Source organism: Zonotrichia albicollis, chromosome 1 (assembly GCF_047830755.1).
Source record: "Zonotrichia albicollis isolate bZonAlb1 chromosome 1, bZonAlb1.hap1, whole genome shotgun sequence".
NCBI classification, from domain to species: Eukaryota; Metazoa; Chordata; class Aves; order Passeriformes; family Passerellidae; genus Zonotrichia; species Zonotrichia albicollis.
The window spans coordinates 70,438,013-70,446,687 of record NC_133819.1 but is presented as its reverse complement, the minus strand read 5'-3'; positions in this window follow the sequence as shown (position 1 = coordinate 70,446,687).

Here is an 8,675-nt window from a genome sequence, read left to right as displayed (position 1 = left end):
AACAGGCTCAGCATAGTTTACATTGTTTATTTTGTGCAGGCTTTTGAAATGTCTCCTATGACATCCCTGTAGGCCAGTTGATGAGGTATGGCCTAGATAAATGGACAGTGAGATGGAGTGAAAACTGGCTGAGCTGCCAAGCTGAAGGGCTTGACATCAGCAACATGAAATTCATGTTGAAGCCAGGCACTGGTGCTGTACTCCAGTGGCTGATCCTTGGCCAACACCATTTAACTGCTTCATTAATGAGTTTAATGGCAATAGAGTGCACCCTCAGCAAGTCTGCTGATGATACAAAACTGGGAGGAAGGTCTGACACACCAGGGGATTGTGCTGCCAATCCAGAGTGACCACAGTAGGCTGGAGAAATGGAGAAGTGGATGGCTGACAGGAACCTCATGCAGTTTAACAAAGGGAAGTGCAAAGTCCTGTAGCTGGAAAGGAACAACCCACTCACTGAACCAGTACATGCTGGGGACCACCCAGATGGGAAGGAGCTTTCCTCCAGGCCAAAAATAGCCTGGAGGTCCTGGTGGACACCAAGTTGAACATGAGTGAGCAGTGTGCCCTAACAGCAAGGGTTGTCCAGCAGCATCCTTGTTTAAGGAGGACTGTTACCAGCAGGTCATGGAAGGGGATAAACTGTGGTGAGATGCATCTGGAGTTTTACATCCAGTTCTGGGCTCCCTAATATAAGAGAGAGATGGCCATTTTGGAGTGAGTCCAATGAAAGGCCATGAAAGCAGTTAAGGAAGTGGAGCATCTGTCACACACAGTGGCTGAGAGCTGGGACCAATTTTCCTAGAGAAGGCTCAGGGGATTCTTATCAGTGTGTATAAATACTTGATGGGAAGCAGTAAAAAAGACGGAACCAGGCTCCTCTCAGAGGTGTGCAGTGACAGGAGGAGAGGCAGTGGACATGTTTGAGCAACACATGATATCACATGATATCAGTGGACACAGACTGAAATACAGAAATCTGAACATGAAAACACCCTAAAAACAAAACCAAAATCACTTTGCTCTGGTACACGTTGCCCAGAGGGATTGTGGTGTGCCAGTCTTGGAGACAGTCAAAACCCTAGTGGGGACAACCCTGATTAACCTGTTCTAGCTGACCTTGTCAGGCAAAATAAAGGACTAGACTAAATGATCCCAGAGGTTCTGTCCAACCTCCACAATTGTATGGTTGTATGACACGGAAAGGAGTGGGAAGCTATGTGTGATCAGCAACACCAGACTGACCGTTTATTAATCCCAGTTTCTCACTGCAGTATAACATTATATTGCAATTATAACACCTTCAAAACATGAAGATTTTTGCAAAAGTGAGGTAATAATTGATGTGGGAAATCATTACCACGATCAAGAATAAAGTCAGAATGATCAGAATAGTTTACATAATACTCAGGTTAGCTATGCTTAATACAGTATAAATCAATGCACAATTACCACTTTCATTATTTTTTTTCCATCAACAGCAGGAAATACTAGTGGCTAAATAACTACCATATCTTTGCCTGGAATTTGGCTGCTGTGACCTTGAAAAAGTGCTTTGACTGTATTTTCAAAAGTAGCTCTCAGTTTGCTCCAGTGAATTGACTTTCTTATCAACTGTAGCTCATTTTCTTCCCTAGTGCAGAAATCTCAGCTGCTGTGAAATGTCATGAGCAGAGATTGGCTTAAGCTTTGCAACACAGGGAATTAAGTGTGGTGTTATTCCATGTGGCTTTTGCAATCACAAAATATTCAGGACTGTGCTGGCACTGAGATATTTTCACCAAATTCTTTAGGAGTTTGTGTTCTTTATAGCCCAGCTGTCGTCAGTATTTTCCTTTGACATATTTCAGCGACACTTAATCACAGGCAGCCTTTGTTATTTTTCACACCACTTAGGCATATACATGTGTGCTTGCTCTAGGCATAACCCACGTTTCTGGGCAGCAGCAGGAAGTTACATCTTCTAACTACTGGTGGGACTGCAACACAACTGCATCTCTGAGAGATCCACACAAACACTGAAGAGCTTTTTGGGTCCAGAAAATTCCTGGCAATCCACTAAGTCCTGGCTTGAAGCATTATGATTCTTCTCTTGAAGACACCTGGACACTCCCTGAGATTTTGTCTTCCCACATGCTCATGGTGACCTCCTTTAGACTTATTCCACTAAGAATTCTTTTATTAGGAAACTAATTCTTAGATACTGTAGTACTGGTCTCTTTGTAGATTCCCACTGTTTCTTTCAGGGTGAGGGTGTAGCTCCAGGTTTTATTCTGAGTACCTAAAGGGAAGTAAATGTTTATGTGTACAAATTCCTTCATCTTCAACAATGCTGAACATCCATGAACACACAGTGAACCGAAGTAAATGTCAACTACTTGAATGTCAATTCACAGCATTTCATTATGGCAAACACTTTAACAAATCTTAGCCATCAAGGATACTTAGATATGGGAGTTCCCTATTGTTTTGGTTTTTTTTAACTATAGCTCTATAAATTCTAAGTTGTCAGAATTGCAAATGAAAGCCAAAATTCTCCTGTTCATACAAAGGCAGGGCATGTGCTCAGCAACACCCTTGGACCCCTCGGCAGCCGAAACTCTGCCACAGCCTCCTCCCTGCCTGCATCAAGCCCTGCCTACCCAGTTTCCAAGGCAACAAGGAGCCTGGTGATGGATGCTCAAGGGAGGCAACAGGGATCCCACAACATTTTCATGTCTGTCTGTGATTTCCCATTGTTTGAGAAAGAATCACGAGCATACACATAGGAAAGCTTCTCAAGCACACAAAATGTCTGCCCACAGCTTTAGTCTCAGTCATTTGTGATGGCTGATGTCATGTGTTGCTCAGATATGTCTATCAGAGAATACATGGCTTTTTGAGGCTTTCTGTTGGTACTCAAATGAGCAGGCTCTGTTTGTTACCTTATTGTTTGCCTTCTACCTGGTGACTATGACATTCCCACTGATGAGGACTGTATGAAGCCACCTTTGGAACACGATGCTTAATCATTTGCAATATGCATTAAGATAAAAGAATATTCTGTCAGCAAGAGGATGAAATGATTGTGAAAGTGATTTTAATGCTAGTAATAAAATATCTAAAAGGGAAATCTATTTTTATTTCAATATTACAACTCACTGTAGGCATTTAACTCAATGTGTTAAATATAGCAATGCTGAGCATGTTTTTATGAATGAACAAAAGCAGCTTCATTGTAGAGCCCTCTGAACTTTTGTTTATTATACCTGAGGGTCTGTGTGTTTGGCAAAGAACAGAAGAGTAGATAGGATAAGCATGTGAGAGAAAATCACATTACAGAGCAATTCGGGACACAGTCAATTCTGAAATAACCCATGCACCTTTAGAGGGGAGAACAGCTTCTCAGTGAATCTAATATTTCTTTCACACCATATGGTTCCTCTTGTGAATTTAGATTATAACCTCTGAGAGTCAGGCATTTCTGTGCATGTGCTTCTACAGGACATAGCAAACAGAGCCCTGCTTCTCTGGCTTCCAAAGTTACCATAATAAACATGATCACATGTCACAAAACAATTCCAAAAAGGGGAAAATGTGGTGATCATCATCAGGCAGCGATTTACTGAGAAGAAAAGCAAAACAATGCAGCCTCTCATTATTTCCTCTTGGCACACCAGATGTGATGGGGTAGCAGCCAGATGGCTCCTGCCCCCATCCAGGCTGCATCTACCTTTTTTAGGCTGCTCAGTAGATCAAACGCATCTGATATCCCTACGAACTGGGTCCTCCAGTCAAAAGATGCCTAAGATTGTAGCACCAATAGAAATGAAACGCTGCTATCATGTTTTCCAGGGCAGTTCGCTTCCTGCACGTCATCGAGAACAAGGTACAGATAGAGACTTTGATCTGCTAGTTACTGTTTCTTTTGTTCCTCAGCCTCCTTGCAGTCTTGCAATCTGATAGTTACTTGTAACTCAAACTGACACTGGGCAAACTCTGAACTACATCTTGTGAGGTCTGCTAAGAGATGCAGTAGTTTGTGGTGGGTTTCAGTGTACAGTGTTTAAAATTGCCCGGGTTCTCTGCAGGGGAGTTCAGGGTGATGTTGCACTAGGTGGCTGAATCAACAAACAATGCTTTGTTTTGCTCTCTCCTGCTTCCAGCTGCCCACGTTTCCCTCCTTCTTTGCACATGTTCTCCCTCTGGCACACCACCTAATTGAGGAAAAACTCTTCCACCCCCTCAATTTTCTGTCCTTAACTGCAGAGCTAAGGAAAAGGAAAAGACTCGTGAAAAGGTCAGACATGCCCTGAAGCTGGTAGAGGAAATGACACAGAGGTAACACCCGAAGAGGGACAAGGGGAATAGGACCATCCTTTTTTGGCAGCTGGAGGATACTGAATCAGCCCCACTTATGGAAGTGGCAGTTTTCTCAATGCCAATAAGATCTCTAATCCCTGCCTGCTAGGGTGGAGCTGGAAATTTCTTGGCTGAAATTTCAAAAAAAAGAGCCACACAATTAATTTATTAATTAATAAGACCAGCAATAGACTGGATGCAGAGAAGCTGCTGTAAGAAGTCGGTGCTTGAATTTCATTAAGTGTTTGTAAAGCTTGTTGTGAGACCATTTGAATCTGCTTGAAACCTCATTTAATTATTCACTGTGGAGACAGGCAGTATCTTTCTATTACATTCATGGAAAATGTGAAAACATTTTTCACTGCAAAACAACACAGAACCTTTTACTGAATAAGCTACACAGCTTCTGCCAGGGTAGCCACTTCACTTCAGCCACTCTGGAGCAAGTGTGGGTTTTTCACATTCAGCTTAAACTGAACTTCTTAATTTTTTTTTTTCCAAAGATAGAAGGATTCTTGCCAGAAATAAAAAAAAAAAAAAAAACAACCAACCAACCAAACAAAAAAAAATTAAAAACCAACAAAAACCTATGCCTTAAGCTTTCCAAAGAGGCCTAGTGAGAAAAATAACCTGATTATAAAGGATGACATATGGATGAATTGAGACCAGTTGGAAAATCTCTACACTAGAAGAATCAAATGTTAATAAACAAGAATTTAACAGAGTTAACTTGATTTCTTCCCTTACAAGTGGAATTCTGCTCTTAAGGGAAAAATGACTTTGAGTGGGGAGGAAGGAATGACCTACTCTTAAATTATTTCCTTTTTTACCTAGATACTGTAAATAGATAGCCTTCTTATACACACACTTCAAAGAGACCCAATTTTTCTTTCTGGCAGATTCACAAGTAAAATACTGAAAATAGGAGTGAAGCTAGGAGCAGGGAAACAGTTCATTTCTTGTTAAACTTCCCAGGGAGAGGAGTTGTCACCTGCACTGTGTCCTTTGCTGACAGAATGTCTGGGCATGGGCAGGCTTTCGCAGCAGACCCCACACCCTCCCTCTGCTTTGGTTTCCATTGCTCAGAGGGCTCCAGCTGGACAGCTGTCCAGGAGATTCAGGGCCAAGAAATGTCTTTTTCCAAAATGCATCATGTCCTGAGGCACTTTTCTTTGACCAAATGCTTTGATTTTGAATTTTCTTGTAGGCAAGCTAAAGATACTCGCATTTAAATGGGTCTTATCTGAGAATAAATAGTCTGCTCTTTCCCATTTTAATAAATAACAAACAGCCCAGGATAGGTGATTGCTGAAGTATCAAAAGGCAGGTGCTTAGTATGAATGGATTTTAGAGTGGAAGGTGACAAATTCTCAAAAAAAAAATTTTTTTCCCTTTTTATGCCTGATACAAAATCAGTTCCTTCTCTGTGGAGATTTATTTTCAGCTGAAGAAAAGGGGAAAAAAATAACCTTACTCAGATTATCCCAGGCACACATAAAACATCAAAAGTGTCACAAGCTTTGTTCTGTGGAAATGTAGAAGCAGCTGAAAAAACAAATGGGAAGATTGAGAAGGGGATTATTTGTAAGCAAAAAACAGTGCCTTCCCTACAATGAACAGGCTTGGAGAAAAATGTAACCTATAACTCCCGTGCAGGCTACCATTTCTAAAACATGTTTCTTCATTATGCTTTGATGTGGAGAGGAAAAGCAGAATAGCATCCTTTGGGAGAAAAGTTGTGTATCAAATAATAAGGGATAGTCACATGATTTCTCCTGAGAAGATTTTACCTCCTCATAGCTACTATAGCAAACAAAAATATTAGGATTCATTAAACAGAAAGCAGTAGTTAAAGCACCTCCCACTGTGAGGCAGAATCTAATATAGATTAACAGCCCTTCTTTGAAAAAAATAGCAATAAAACAATGAGATGTGGGGGGTTGGGTTTGGGTTCTTTTGGGTGGGAGAGAGGAGGGTATTTGGAAAGTGATTTCAGTGCAACAACCAGGTAACTTGCCCTTCTGAAAGCCATTACTGGGCTTCATCCTGATCTTAGACATAACTTGACTATGGGGATTGCAGGGAGAGCAAAGGACAAAGGAAACAAGAGGAGAACTCTAACAATACTCCCTGCATTAGAAAGAGATCCCGAATTTTTCAAGTGAGGCAAGAAAACTTGTCCCTCTTGCCCCACTTTGCCAGAGTCGCTCCAGGCACCAGAGCTGTGCTTTGCAGTAGTGCATGGCAGCACCATCCCATAAGGACTCTTGTCAGTCCATCACACTTTCTTTAAGCCCACAGAACTTGCATATCTAGAGAAACCTACTAGCACCACACACTTTTGAGCTATGTAGCATGTGATAGCATCATCCATGAGCAAATTTCCCTGCACAGATTAGAGGCCTGCCCTGTTTTTGCATGGAATTCACTGGAGAGAAACCCCAAACATCTGGATTTTTTCTTTGGGTTTTAAATCCTATTGCTACTTTTGTTTATTCTGGTCATCACCTCATACCTTCTGGAAGGATACACCTGTCAACAGAATGGGCCTCTGGTTTGATTGTTAGTCTGTCATGCCATTTTATACTTAATGCAACCCAATTTTTGATTTATATAGGCACTTCATGTATCTTGGGAAGAGGAGAATCATTATAGCTCCCACGTGAAAGACTGGAAAACAGACGTAAGCTTACAATCCCATTACAAGTTTTCAAATATCAGACCACATACTGGATTATATTTCCACAACACGGTTGCTACAATGGTTTAGACTGAGGTTCTAGAAATAACCAGGGAAGGGAAATTAGGAGAGAGAGCATCCCAGTACTACCATGACTCCTGCCATTTCTATTCAAATTAAACCTGCATGCTGCCTTGTTTTTACAGCCTTATTTATCTTTACCCTCTTGCACTTAACAGCAGTCAAGCACTGATTGTTTCCCTTGGTCAAAACACTCTACTAATGTGCTTAAAAATTCCACACATTTAACACAGGGAATTAAAAAAAAAAATAAAGAGATTGTTCCCATCTCCAACACTATCATCTCTAATTGTCAACAGAGGAGAATGCTTCCCTTCAGGCCACAACTGATCTATTGAAATGAGAATAGATTGCTTTATACTATTAACTTATATCTCAACACAAATCAGTCATTATAAGTGGCTTAATCTGCAGACCACTAAATTTATATTATCTATCCCCATTTCTTCCAAACAGGGTGCTTCATGCAAGACCTTTAGCCCTAAATGTTCATTACATGAACAAATACAAATCTTCACCCAGGAGAGGTTAAGGCAGTCAGATCACCTCATCTGAAATCCTTCCAGTGGTTCTGTTTTCTTTGTGAAACAGAAATACTGCAACCACAAAGACCTGTGAATACACCTCTTTGTTGTTTTGCATATAGCAGTCAGCTCCAGTTTTTATAATGAAAGGTCTCCTGGGCAATAAATACAGCTAAAGATCAAAGACAGACAAAAATAGGTACAGCAGTCCTAGGCCCAGAATGAGACTCAACCTCCCTTATATTTGACTTACTGTTCCTACCAGGCTTTGAACCTTCCCTTCAAATCTTTCAGTATCCCCTTTTTCTGTATTTCTCAACTCCCACTGAAATGATGGCTTGATTTTTAATTTTTAATGATTATGATTGGCAAATAAGACATGTAGAATTTACGAAAGGACATGTTTCTTTATAGAGTATTTCTATTTCTGGGCTTTCTTCCTCTAGAAGAAAAAAAAAAAAAAAAAAAAAAAAAAAGCCAGACTAGAAACAACAGGCAAGCAATGTAGGATGGTGTCCTACTTTCTAGTAAGGGAGCTGTAGTGAAATGTGTCACTTGGGTAGCTATATTTAAGGATTAGCTAGAGACAGAGTGTAATTACACTAAGAATTAGATGCTAGACATGTTGAATACTAGTGAAAACTGCTACAGTGTCACAGCTGAAAGGAAAATCTCTACTATCAAAGACCAAAGTCTTCTCTTTTAGTGAAACTGTTTAGGTTAATTTGCTGACTTAAATCTATATGATCAACAGTTTCAAGTGCAACCCAGCTAGGTAATTTCAAGGCAAGGTTACTGTGGCAACCAGATACAGTGTTATTTCCCCAAAGGGCCTGAGGCAGCATGTATTGACTCAGTTACTAAAAACAACTTCAATTTGTCTAATGTTTAATCCTAGAACGGCTCAAGTGTTAAGAAATACAAGTATGTTGTAGGTATACAGGACTGTATTTGTTTACTGACAGTCCAGGCAGTTTAAGAGCTTCTCACTCCTCTGCACACCAGAAACCAAACCTACAGATGAGAGAAAAGCTTTAGCAAGTGCCTGT